Genomic DNA, 10,998 nt, shown 5'->3' on the forward strand with positions numbered 1-10,998 from the left:
TCAGCTCTGCTGCAGCTTCCCTTGGTCCTGGTTTTGCAGCAAAGGGGAAGATGGTTGGCTGCCAGCCGAATTCATCAACTTCAAGCCAGCCAGAATCTTTGGGATCTACAAATATACATTTCAATATCATATATTATTTTCGGTTGTGCACTACTTTTCTCCGGTGTTAGCATCGCTAGCTGGTGGGGCCTTAGGACGTTATTAGCATCGCTAGCCGGTGGGGCCTTAGGACGTGGTCGAAACGGCCGCGTCACCGCTTCAACTATGACTTAACCCCGTCATCACTGTGCTCTTGAGCACTGGTCGATGCTTTTGAGCTTTGAAAATAAGGCTCAAGTGTGAGCTGATTGCCATCTGTAGCCCTTTTGACTCCCTTAGCCAAGTTCGCCATTCTCTCCCCCGCAACACTCTATAGCTCCGCCTCTCTTCTTCTACTGTTCTCCTACCTGAGCTTGTCCAAAAGACTCATCACAGCCATCTAGTGGCCAGGAATACCCATTATAGTAACCCGATCGACTTGATACTTGGAGCACAGCTGCCCAAGGCTTTCCTCCACCTGTTTCCATAAAAAAACAGACGTCAATCCTAGGATTATACTGAACGTTTTTGGCGGCCAAAGAGTTAAATGCTCTGAACCAATGGCAGGACAGCTTTTTCATGTTGAGGGGAGGGCAAAAATAAATAAAATAAAAAAAAAATAAAAAAAAATTAAAAAAAACAAAAAAACTTAGGTATAGGCAGATACTGCAAAGCTGGGTATCGGAAGCCAAAAAATTTTATCCGAACAACACTAGTATTTACAATTCACGACAAACATACAGTAAACATGACCTAAACAAGCAGACAGTAGTATAAAGTAATGTTGACCATGTTTTAACTCAATTTATTCCCACTTGGAACACAAGGTATAGATATGTTGTGACTGTAATAATTCAAATAAGGAGATGATTAATTTGTGATGTCATCTTTTTAAAAAAGGTGCATTTCGAAGTGTGTCACTTTTTTGCTTGTGACTGCCACCTCTGGCCTAAAGTGTATCTGCTGCCTCTGTGTCAAGCTTGTACATGGTGCGTGTGTGATTTTGGGGAGAGATTTGTCTAAAAAATATTCACAAATAAATTCTTGATTTTCACAAGTGTTTGAGATCCATAAATACATCCGTGATTTTCACATGCATTTTTCAGATCCACAAACATTTTCACACGTTTTTAAATTTTGTGTGTGCGCATTTTCCATGACATTTGCTTGCGAGTTGTCGAAAGCGCGCTTATGGATCGTCGCGCCTGCGCATTTTTTATTTATTTATTTTAGACACAAAAATTACAGATTTTCCACACACACACACAAGCCTTCAGATATTTACGTGTCTCAGGCCAATGCCTCCTCCGTCCACGGGGAGGCAGTGTTGCGGTCAATTGAACGAGAAGGAGCCGTTTCTCGTTTAAAATTGGACACTGAAAAACAGAAATCAAGTCTTTATCTGACCTTCCTTTGTGTTTATTTTACACAAGTCACTAAATAAAATGTGACACTTCTGCTGTTAAATTTTCTTCTATGTCACTAAGCGTTGCTAACCAGCGGCTCTGATCTGTATATATTACTGGATAGCCACTAAACCAAGACAACTCGCCATACGATCCTATACATTTACAATATCAAAATTGGAGAAAATTTGAGACAGTACTTCGCAGAAAGGATGTTTTAAATGTGTTCAGCATAAACAACAGGACTTCAGACATTACACAACTTGCCTTAAATCAGTGGTGTCCAAACTACGACCCGGGGGGCCATTTGCACCCCGCCGTCCATTTTTCAGAGGCCTGCGACATATGCTAAAAAAAGGCATTTGACTCAGTTCAAATAAAATTAAAAAAATGTTTGGAGATGGTCAAGTAAGGAGGGAGGGTATCGAAAAACAGTTATTTTAGTTAACTAAAACTAACGAAAAAACTAAAAACTCAAAAAAACAATATTGTTACCAAAATAAAAACAAAAATGCTTTTTAAACAAAAACGAAATCTAACTGAAACTACATTGTCAAGTTTTTCCCCTCATGCAATATCCCCACTTGAAAGGTCTAGGCTACCTACCTGGAGTTTAGAAGTTGAATTCAGTCAAATGACCAGGTGGCTCTTTTTCTTTTCTTTCTTGCCATTAGGTGGAAAAACCTTTAACCAAAACACATAGAAAAAAATACAGATTAAATTCCATACACATACAATACGTATAAAATTACCTTAACTGTACTCAACTATCTATTTTCACAAACAGTGATACACCAATACTCAGTGAATAAAATATGTTAATATAAAATGAAAATCACATTACATTTCAATTTAATTAACCCTGTGACTAACATTTCACACCCAAACATTTAAGATTAAAAAGCCAATGAATAGACAATACCAAAAGCCACTCCCACATTTAACAAACAATCCCACCACATTGCATTTTATCAAGTGTGACAACAGCTAGTCGAACAAACAATTTGCTGAATCAAAATGTCTCTAATCGCAGTTTTACCGGCTGTCTCTCCGGTGTTTGTAGAGCAATAGTTTGCAAGCATGAGAGTCCAAGACTAGAAGGCAAGTGCCCTTCTTGTGCTGCTGCCTTCTGCTTGATTTCAATCCGTTGCACCTGTGACAGGTGTTGCCTTGAGGAAGGTCAAGCAATGCTTCCGGGTCAAGGTGGTTTGTCGGCCATTTTTGTAGTCTTTTTCAGCTGGCCTTTGTCAACTGACAGTTTGGCTTGACATACATTTTATGTTCACAAAACTAAAACTATAATTATAGCAAACAATTCGTTTTAGTCTTTGTTAATTAATTGAATGCATGAGCCTTTAGGGATGATTTTTAATAGATTTATTTTGGTATAAACCGGAATAATGATGTTTGAAAGTATGTCACACAGAAGTGACGTCATCTAGCAGCAGCCAAGAGAAAAGCACCTTCAGATGACATCGCTCCCATGGTGTTTTTTTTTTAATATTGCGTACAAGTAATACACATTTAAAAAAAAAACAAAAAAAAACTAATACTAATACTGAACCTAACAAACTAAACTAAAACTCAGCATTTTTTAAAGAACTAAACAAATAAAAACTAACAGAACCACCCTGAAAACTAATACAAACTAACTAAAATGAAAAATTCCCAAACTACAATAACTCTACTGCCATATTACAAATAAATTGGTTTATATGCTGTAGCAGTTTTCTAAATATGCAAAAGCACAAATAAATTATTTGTACATTTTTTAGGGTGAAACACAATTTTTCTTCATACCATTATGTGGCCCTTGTGTCCTCCTGATTTTCTGTATGTGGCCCTCAAATGAAAAGGTTCGGACACACCTGCCTTACATACATGATGTATATTATATCCTGAATGTGTTTACAGGAGGAAACTTTTTTTTTAATTAAAAAATATTACTCCAATTCAACAAAAGATGCCTCTGCCAAATCTAATATTGGGGTCTAAGGAACTGAGCGATAAAAGAAAAAGGGGCTCAGTTCCTTAGAAACCCAAATATTAGATTTGGCAGGGGCATCTTTTGTTGAATTAGTTTTATATATATATATATATATATATATATATATATATATATATATATATATATATATATATATATATATATATATATGTATATATATTAGGGGTGTGAATTGCCTAGTACCTGACGATTCGATTCGTATCACGATTCACAGGTCACGATTCGATTCGATACCGATTCATCCCGATACGAATTTATAAGTCGATTGTTGCGATTTTTTTTCATTCAAATTTAGAAAATACTAATCAGTAAGCTTGTAGAGTGTAAGATTTATATGAAAATGTATTATTTATTTATCTGAAATTTCAGTCTTATAGAGGTTGTAATCTGTTTCATGTTTGAACAGCATTAAAATAAAATATTAAGGCTTAATGTTCCGTTCATATAACATTCTTCCATGCTCAAGGTGTGAATCCTAAAAAAAAAAAAAAAAAAATCGATTCTGCCGATTATTGAACCGATTCGAGAATCGCGCGATGTAGTATCGCGATATATCGCCGAATCGATTTTTTTCAACACCCCTAGTGTATATATATATATATATATATATATATATATATATATATATATATATATATATATATATATAAATACTTTTAGACCAAGACCAATGCAAGGTCTCTCTCTCTCTATCTCTCTCTCTCTCTCTCTCTCAACAGTCGTGTGCGTCACTATCATCAATTTCCTGTATGATGCCCAAACAAAGTGTCATTTGAACTCATTGCAATTTCTCCTCTCTTCTGCCACTCCTCAAACTCTCACCTGCTCCACCCTGCTGCCAGCCACATTTGAAAAATCCTGCAACCCCTTATTATTCTGTTTGTTATTTTTGTCTCTGTTGCATTCACGCCAGCCTAATGAAGTGTGGTTTAGCACTATGGTGACTGCACTGCATTTATCATTGACTTTGAGTTTAGTTTGCAGAGCTCTGAATAATTTATTATGTATGAAGAGGGGTTTAGAGTCTATCACACTTTGATAATGTATTCCTCCTTGAAGCCTCCCCTGAATCTTGATTAGGCAAGTCGGGCCTCGACACACATACATCTCTACACGCGTGCATGCACAGTGCATGAGCAGAGTTTATGTGCTTGGCATGCGTTGGGAAGCCGTTACAGTATATGCACTGATTCCTTATCCCATAGCTTTAGGGGAAATGTTTTTCTTCACTGATCTGAAAAATATCTGGCAGATGGTAACATACAAGGAGAGATACAAAGTTTAAAATGTGCTCTTGACTTATAATTAACGCTTCCAACTTTCTATGTTCACACGTTTAGTGGTCTTGGACCTTTCCATCATCATAAAAGCTTGTTCTAATTTACAAAGTATTTCTTGCGTGCATTTTCACAATAAACAAGAACATAAATTTATGTTAGATACATTTACAAATTCTAAATGAATGTTGATGCCACAATTGTGCTCTGAATTTGAGTAAACAATGTTCATTTATTTCAGGACATTGAGAAGGGAGGAAAGACAGTCACTCACAAAAAACAAGATAATTAAAGGAAAGAATGGAATTCTCCATTGTCTACCACACTGTATGTGATGGATGGATGGATTATATGCAAATTGTACTGTAGCAATTAAAAGTTTCAGATACAAACATGAGGGGGCTGTAAAAAAAAATGTTTGGAAACCACTGCTTTTCAGTAAGTGATTAGCATTCTAACCCTGAACAGGATAAGCAGGAGAGAATGAATAAATTAATGAGCACCTCAGATATCACAATAAATTTTTTAAAAATTGAGGAAGAACAGTTATGTTTTGTTTTTAGATATTTCTCTGACTTTGCATCAACTCAGTACAGTGACAGACTTTAATTTTCATCATCTTGTAAGTTTATCATTAATATGCCAATTAGATTGTTCTATTATCCCAAACTGTTTGTGTGACTGATTGGACTACAAAGCAGTAACAGGATGTATGAAAATTTTCAAAACTTTTTATTAAAAAAAGCTTAAGCGCCAAGTAAAATGGTAAAATTTGAAAACTGGAGGACCAAAAAGTACTAACAAAAGGGTAGGAACGAGTATTATGGAGTTAGAATCCCAAAACCCCGTAAACACAAAAAACCTGATCTACGTACAGAAAACCTGTTCTATGTACACAAAACGTGTGATCTTCATACACAAAACCTGATCTACGTACACAAAAGGTGTGATCCACGTACACAAAACGTGTGATCTACTTACACAAAACCTGATCTACATACACAAAACCTGTTCTCCGTACACAAAACGTGTGATCCACGTACACAAAACGTGTGTTCTACGTACACAAAACCTGTTCTACGTACCTAAAACGTGTGAACTACGTACACAAAATGTGTTCTACGTACAAAAAACCTGATCTATGTCCACAAAACGTGAGATCTACGTACACAAAACGTGTGATCTACATACACAAAACCTGATCTACGTACACAAAACCTGTTCTACGTACACAAAACGTGTGATCAACATACACAAAACCTGATCCACGTACACAAAACGTGTGATCAACGTACACAAAACCTGATCTACGTACACAAAACATGTGTTCTACATACACAAAACCTGATCTACGTACACAAAATGTGTTCTACATACACAAAACCTGTTCTATGTACACAAAACCTGTTCTACGTACACAAAACGTGTGATTTACGTACACAAAATGTGTGTTCTACATACACAAAACCTGATTTACGTACACAAAACCTGATCTACGTACACAAAACCTGTACTACGTACACAAAACCTGATCTACGTACACAAAACTTGATCTACATACACAAAGAACAAAAATGTTTTGCGTACATCAAAAGCAATTCTACAACTACGGATACAAGTCACGTGACTTTTGGCAGTGATATTCTGCCGAGCAGTTTTACGTGCCGAAAACCCATGAGCCACACACGCAAAGCTGGTGAACTTTACAGCAGGGGGCGCTGTTGAATCAGTGCCGTATTGAGAGAAATTTTGGCCAACTGGTTGAAGAACGACTACGCTGTGATTGGTCAACTGCTGGTCACATGACAGATGGACGCCTTGTCGTTACCATGGTGTTGGTGCAATTGGCGTTTCTATTGTTGTTATCACTTACATATTGCAATGATGCCGTGTCGCTCAGCATGGCGTTGTTCACAATTACAACCAGGCAGTGGCGTTATGATGCAGGGTTAGATTTAGGGTTAAATAAAGTAAGTAAAATACCACGATTTGATGTAGGTGGGACTGCACACTGCAGCTTTCTACCTCGTCAAATGAGTCGTGTGCCGTGTTACTTATTTTTTATTTTTTAAGACTTTAGATTAATTAAGTCTTTGTGATTGTGAACGCCATAATCGCCTAATGCAATACATTACGTAATCGCAGCGGCATGGTAACGACAAGGCGTCCATATGTCATGTGACCAGCAGTTGACCAATCACAGCGTAGTTGTTCTTCAACCAGTTGGCCAAACTCACTCTCAATACGGTGCTGATTCAACAGCGCCCCCTGCTGTAAAGTTTACTGGCTTTGCGCATGTGGATCTTGAGTTTTCGCCACGTAGAACTGCAGAATATCACTGCCAAAAGTCACGTGACTTGTATCCGTAGTTGTAGAATTGCTTTTTATGTACACAAAACATTTTTTTTTCTTTGTGTACGTAGATCAGGTTTTGTGTACATAGAACACACGTTTTGTGTACGTAGATCAGGTTTTGTGTACATAGATCAGGTTTTGTGTACGTAGACAGGTTTTGTGTACGTAGAACACACGTTTTGTGTACGTAGACAGGTTTTGTGTACGTCGATCACGTTTTTTGTGTTTACGGGGTTTTGGCATGATTCTAACTCCATAGAGTATATACTAATCAAGACAGATGAATACAACAAAAATCAATTTAGAAAGAACCAAAACAAGAGAATAACAAATTTAAAGCTCTACAAAATGTACTACAATAAGTTGTAAAGTACAAATAGTGACGAATGGGAAAGGAGTAACCCAGGGAAAATTACCAGGAAAACAAAACATAAAAACTGTAGCTCTGTAGAAGCCTGATAATATTCCTGATCTTTAGAATCGGGTGTGCTGGAGGACGAAACATCAACAACCTGCAGGACTCCGGCCCATAAGGACCAGGATTGGAGAAGCCTGGTCTAAGCGTTAAGACTGGGAGTTTAACACAATTGCACCCATGTGACAGTGCTCAACTCCTCCGTGCACCGCCCAGCAGCTCAGAGCAGAGTGAGAACATGACAATTTAACCTTTTGTGTGAGGTTGAACAAGTGACCGTGATCGCTTGATAGAATGTAAAATCCAAAATGGCCAGTGACATTTGGACTGGTTTAATCTAGCTGTGATTACATCATCGAGTAGAGTTGTTTTTTGTTTTTTTTCCAACTGAAATGCAATTAAAACTTTTGCCATAGGCATACTTTGTTTCATCTCTAAAATTGTTACTATCTTTTTATGGTTTCTTAATAATTTGATAGGGTTTAAGAACTTAAGGTCACAATACAGTCTTTAATTTAAAAAGTCTTAAGACAAAACTTTTAGCATTACTGTTTCTTTTATTTTCCTAGTGGGAATGGCCTTCCTAAGATCTCTTTTCCAAGTATAATTACTTTTTTTCTGCCAGGTAATTATAGTGTTCGGTGTCATGATAAATACACCCCTTCAGGCAAAGAAGTGAAAGCGTGCGTGTCTTACGCGACCAGTTTATTTGAGGTAATTAGCGCTATGCTCTTTGGCTGCTTCAATTTACATATATCCTAGATAGATCACCTGTCACATTTTCTTAACCACTGAATAACAGGCGACACAAATCCGATATCATTTAGACCACAGTTCAAGGTGTCAAATTTGAATCATATTATGTCTACAGTGTATTTACATATTAGTGACACATCGAATATCACTTTTATTTGCATTACTGAACACCCTGAAAGAATCTGCATGTACTTTGTACATGTAAAAAATACATGAACTACATAAGCATCAACACTGAGCAGTACCCACACATAATCAACAATGAAAAAGAACCTGTGCATATTACACCAGCTGCAAATATGTTATTGTCCTTATTGTGTGAAGGCTGGAGGCCTTCACACATACGGTATGTTATTCTACACCATTCGTGTCATTATTCCATTTTATTCCTCGCACTTTTTTGACGCGCTACTACTTCCACATTTTTCAAACGATTCTCGTCGTTCAATGTTCGACATAATCCAAAAATTCACACAATGACCGCTTCCATTTTTCTCAGTTAAAAAATTCACGCCTTACCCACAATTCCCGATTTCGTACCTGATTTTTCCACATGTATTCTTAATGGGAGATTCTACATTTCACATTTACTTCCACATTTTTCATCCCATTGACTTCATTCCAACTTTAATATATTCCACCAATTCACGCAATGAGCTATTCCAGCTTTTCAGCTCCAAAATTCACAATTTCCGATTTCGTACCCGATTTTTCCCACATTCTACATTTTCCATTTACTTCCACATTATTCATCAGATTTACTCAATTCCAACTTAATTATATTCCAGCAATTCACTCTATGAGCTCTTCCAGATTTTCAGTTCCAAAATTCACACCTTACCCACAATTCCCGATTTCGTTGCCGATTTTTTACACATTCTACATTTTCCATTTACTTCCACATTATTCATCCGATTCACTTCATTCCATCTTAAATATATTCCAGAAATTCACTTCCAAAATTCACACCTCACCCACAATTCCCGATTTTGTAGCCGATTTTTCCCACATGCCACATTTTCCATTTACTTCCACATTATTCATCACTTCATTCCAACTTCAACATATACACAGTTTTTCATTCAGCTTTCCAGCCTTCACGCGCCATTTCCCTAGAAATGGCATTTCTAGTTTTAATTACAATACCCCTCTAACCTAAATTATTTACATAACATTAAATAGTCCATCCTGGAACTGTAGTGTTTGTTTCAAGAGAATCTCTTTAATGCATTGACTGTATTTGTGTTGATAGGCTTGCAGTGGCGGTGTGTATCCAAACTGTCTATTTGGAAGAGGCCTGATTCTAATCATTGGATATTTAATTACATGCGTGAATTGTGCCACTTGCAAGTAAAAACATTAATCAGTGAATCATGTAATCTAAATCCATCCGTAAGGCAAGGAAAAGCAAATTTATTTGTGTAGCACAATTCATACACAGGATGAGTCGCAATCCTTTTTAAACACATGGTAAAAGTTAACAAGACACAATTAAAATGAAAACATGACCAATACAAAATAAATAGTAATAAATTAGAAAAAAGTAAAACAGAATAATTGCAGCTTAAACACACCTTCTTTTGGAATGTGTAGAGCTGAACAAAACCCTTCTCAGCCTGGACTAAACATGGTCAGAGTCGAATCGCATCATCGGGACTAAATTGAAACGCATATTCACCGTGTTTAGTCCTGATGCCAGGCATCAGCACAACATCTGTTCCTGAGGTTCTCAGTGACTGGGAAGCTTCGCATGGGACCAACGTTTCAGAGAGGTACCACTGGCACAATGCCGCGAAGAGACTTGTTTTAAAGTTATTCCCTGGGTAACAAGAAGCCAGTGCAGAGACCTGAGAACAACACGGATATGGTCATACTTCCTGATTTTAGTTCATATCCTAAGTAAAAACGTCATAAGGTGCGTTTCCATTACCCTCAGTTTTGCGCAAAAGGCATGTTTCGCAAAAGTAAGCTGGGAATGGAAACACCGGATTTGCGAAAAAACTCTCAAATATCGCAAAAAGGTTTTTGCGCTCTCATGAGGTGGTTTTTGAGACGTATCGAAAAAGAAGTATTTCGCAAAAGTGTAATGGAAACACTTTTTGCACATTAGTAGTCATGTGACACCCGCCCGGTCACGGCGGAAAGGACTGTAACATGTTGTTTATGTGTATTTTTTATTCCATCCATCCATCCATCCATTTTCTTGACCGCTTATTCCTCACAAGGGTCGTGGGGGGTGCTGGCGCCTATCTCAGCTGGCTCTGGGCAGTAGGCGGGGGACACCCTGGACTGGTTGCCAGCCAATCGCAGGGCACACAGAGACGAACAACCATCCGCACTCACACGCACACCTAGGGACAATTCGGCGCGCCCAATTAACCTGCCATGCATGTCTTTGGAATGTGGGAGGAGACCGGAGTACCCGGAGAAGACCCACGCGGGCACGGGGAGAACATGCAAACTCCACAATATGCACAGTACAACAATTTGGAATTACATATAAATATATTGAACATCAACATTGAACAATATTCACAATTTCATATGGACCATGGATGAAATATTCACTTAATACAGGGGTGGCAAACTGAGGTCCTCGAGGGCCGGAGTCCTGCAGGTTTTATAGATTTCCCTACTCGAAGTGCAGCTGATTCCAATTAACAGGCTCGCTATCAGGATTCTGCAGAGCTTGCTGATGAGCTG

The 10,998-nt window shown here is 37.8% G+C and overlaps 1 long non-coding RNA gene across 1 annotated transcript; it reads right to left on the reverse strand.

The window, feature by feature from the left end:
• Positions 1–1,662: 1,662 nt before the first annotated feature.
• Positions 1,663–2,605, reverse strand: LOC144026318 (uncharacterized). Its single transcript, XR_013285103.1, has 3 exons — positions 2,524–2,605; positions 2,091–2,168; positions 1,663–1,832 (listed from the first exon to the last, which is right to left on the reverse strand). It is a non-coding gene; the product is annotated as an uncharacterized LOC144026318 (long non-coding RNA).
• Between the last annotated feature and the right edge of the window lie 8,393 nt (positions 2,606–10,998).

Source organism: Festucalex cinctus, chromosome 9 (genome assembly GCF_051991245.1).
Source record: "Festucalex cinctus isolate MCC-2025b chromosome 9, RoL_Fcin_1.0, whole genome shotgun sequence".
In the NCBI taxonomy this organism is placed as follows: Eukaryota; Metazoa; Chordata; class Actinopteri; order Syngnathiformes; family Syngnathidae; genus Festucalex; species Festucalex cinctus.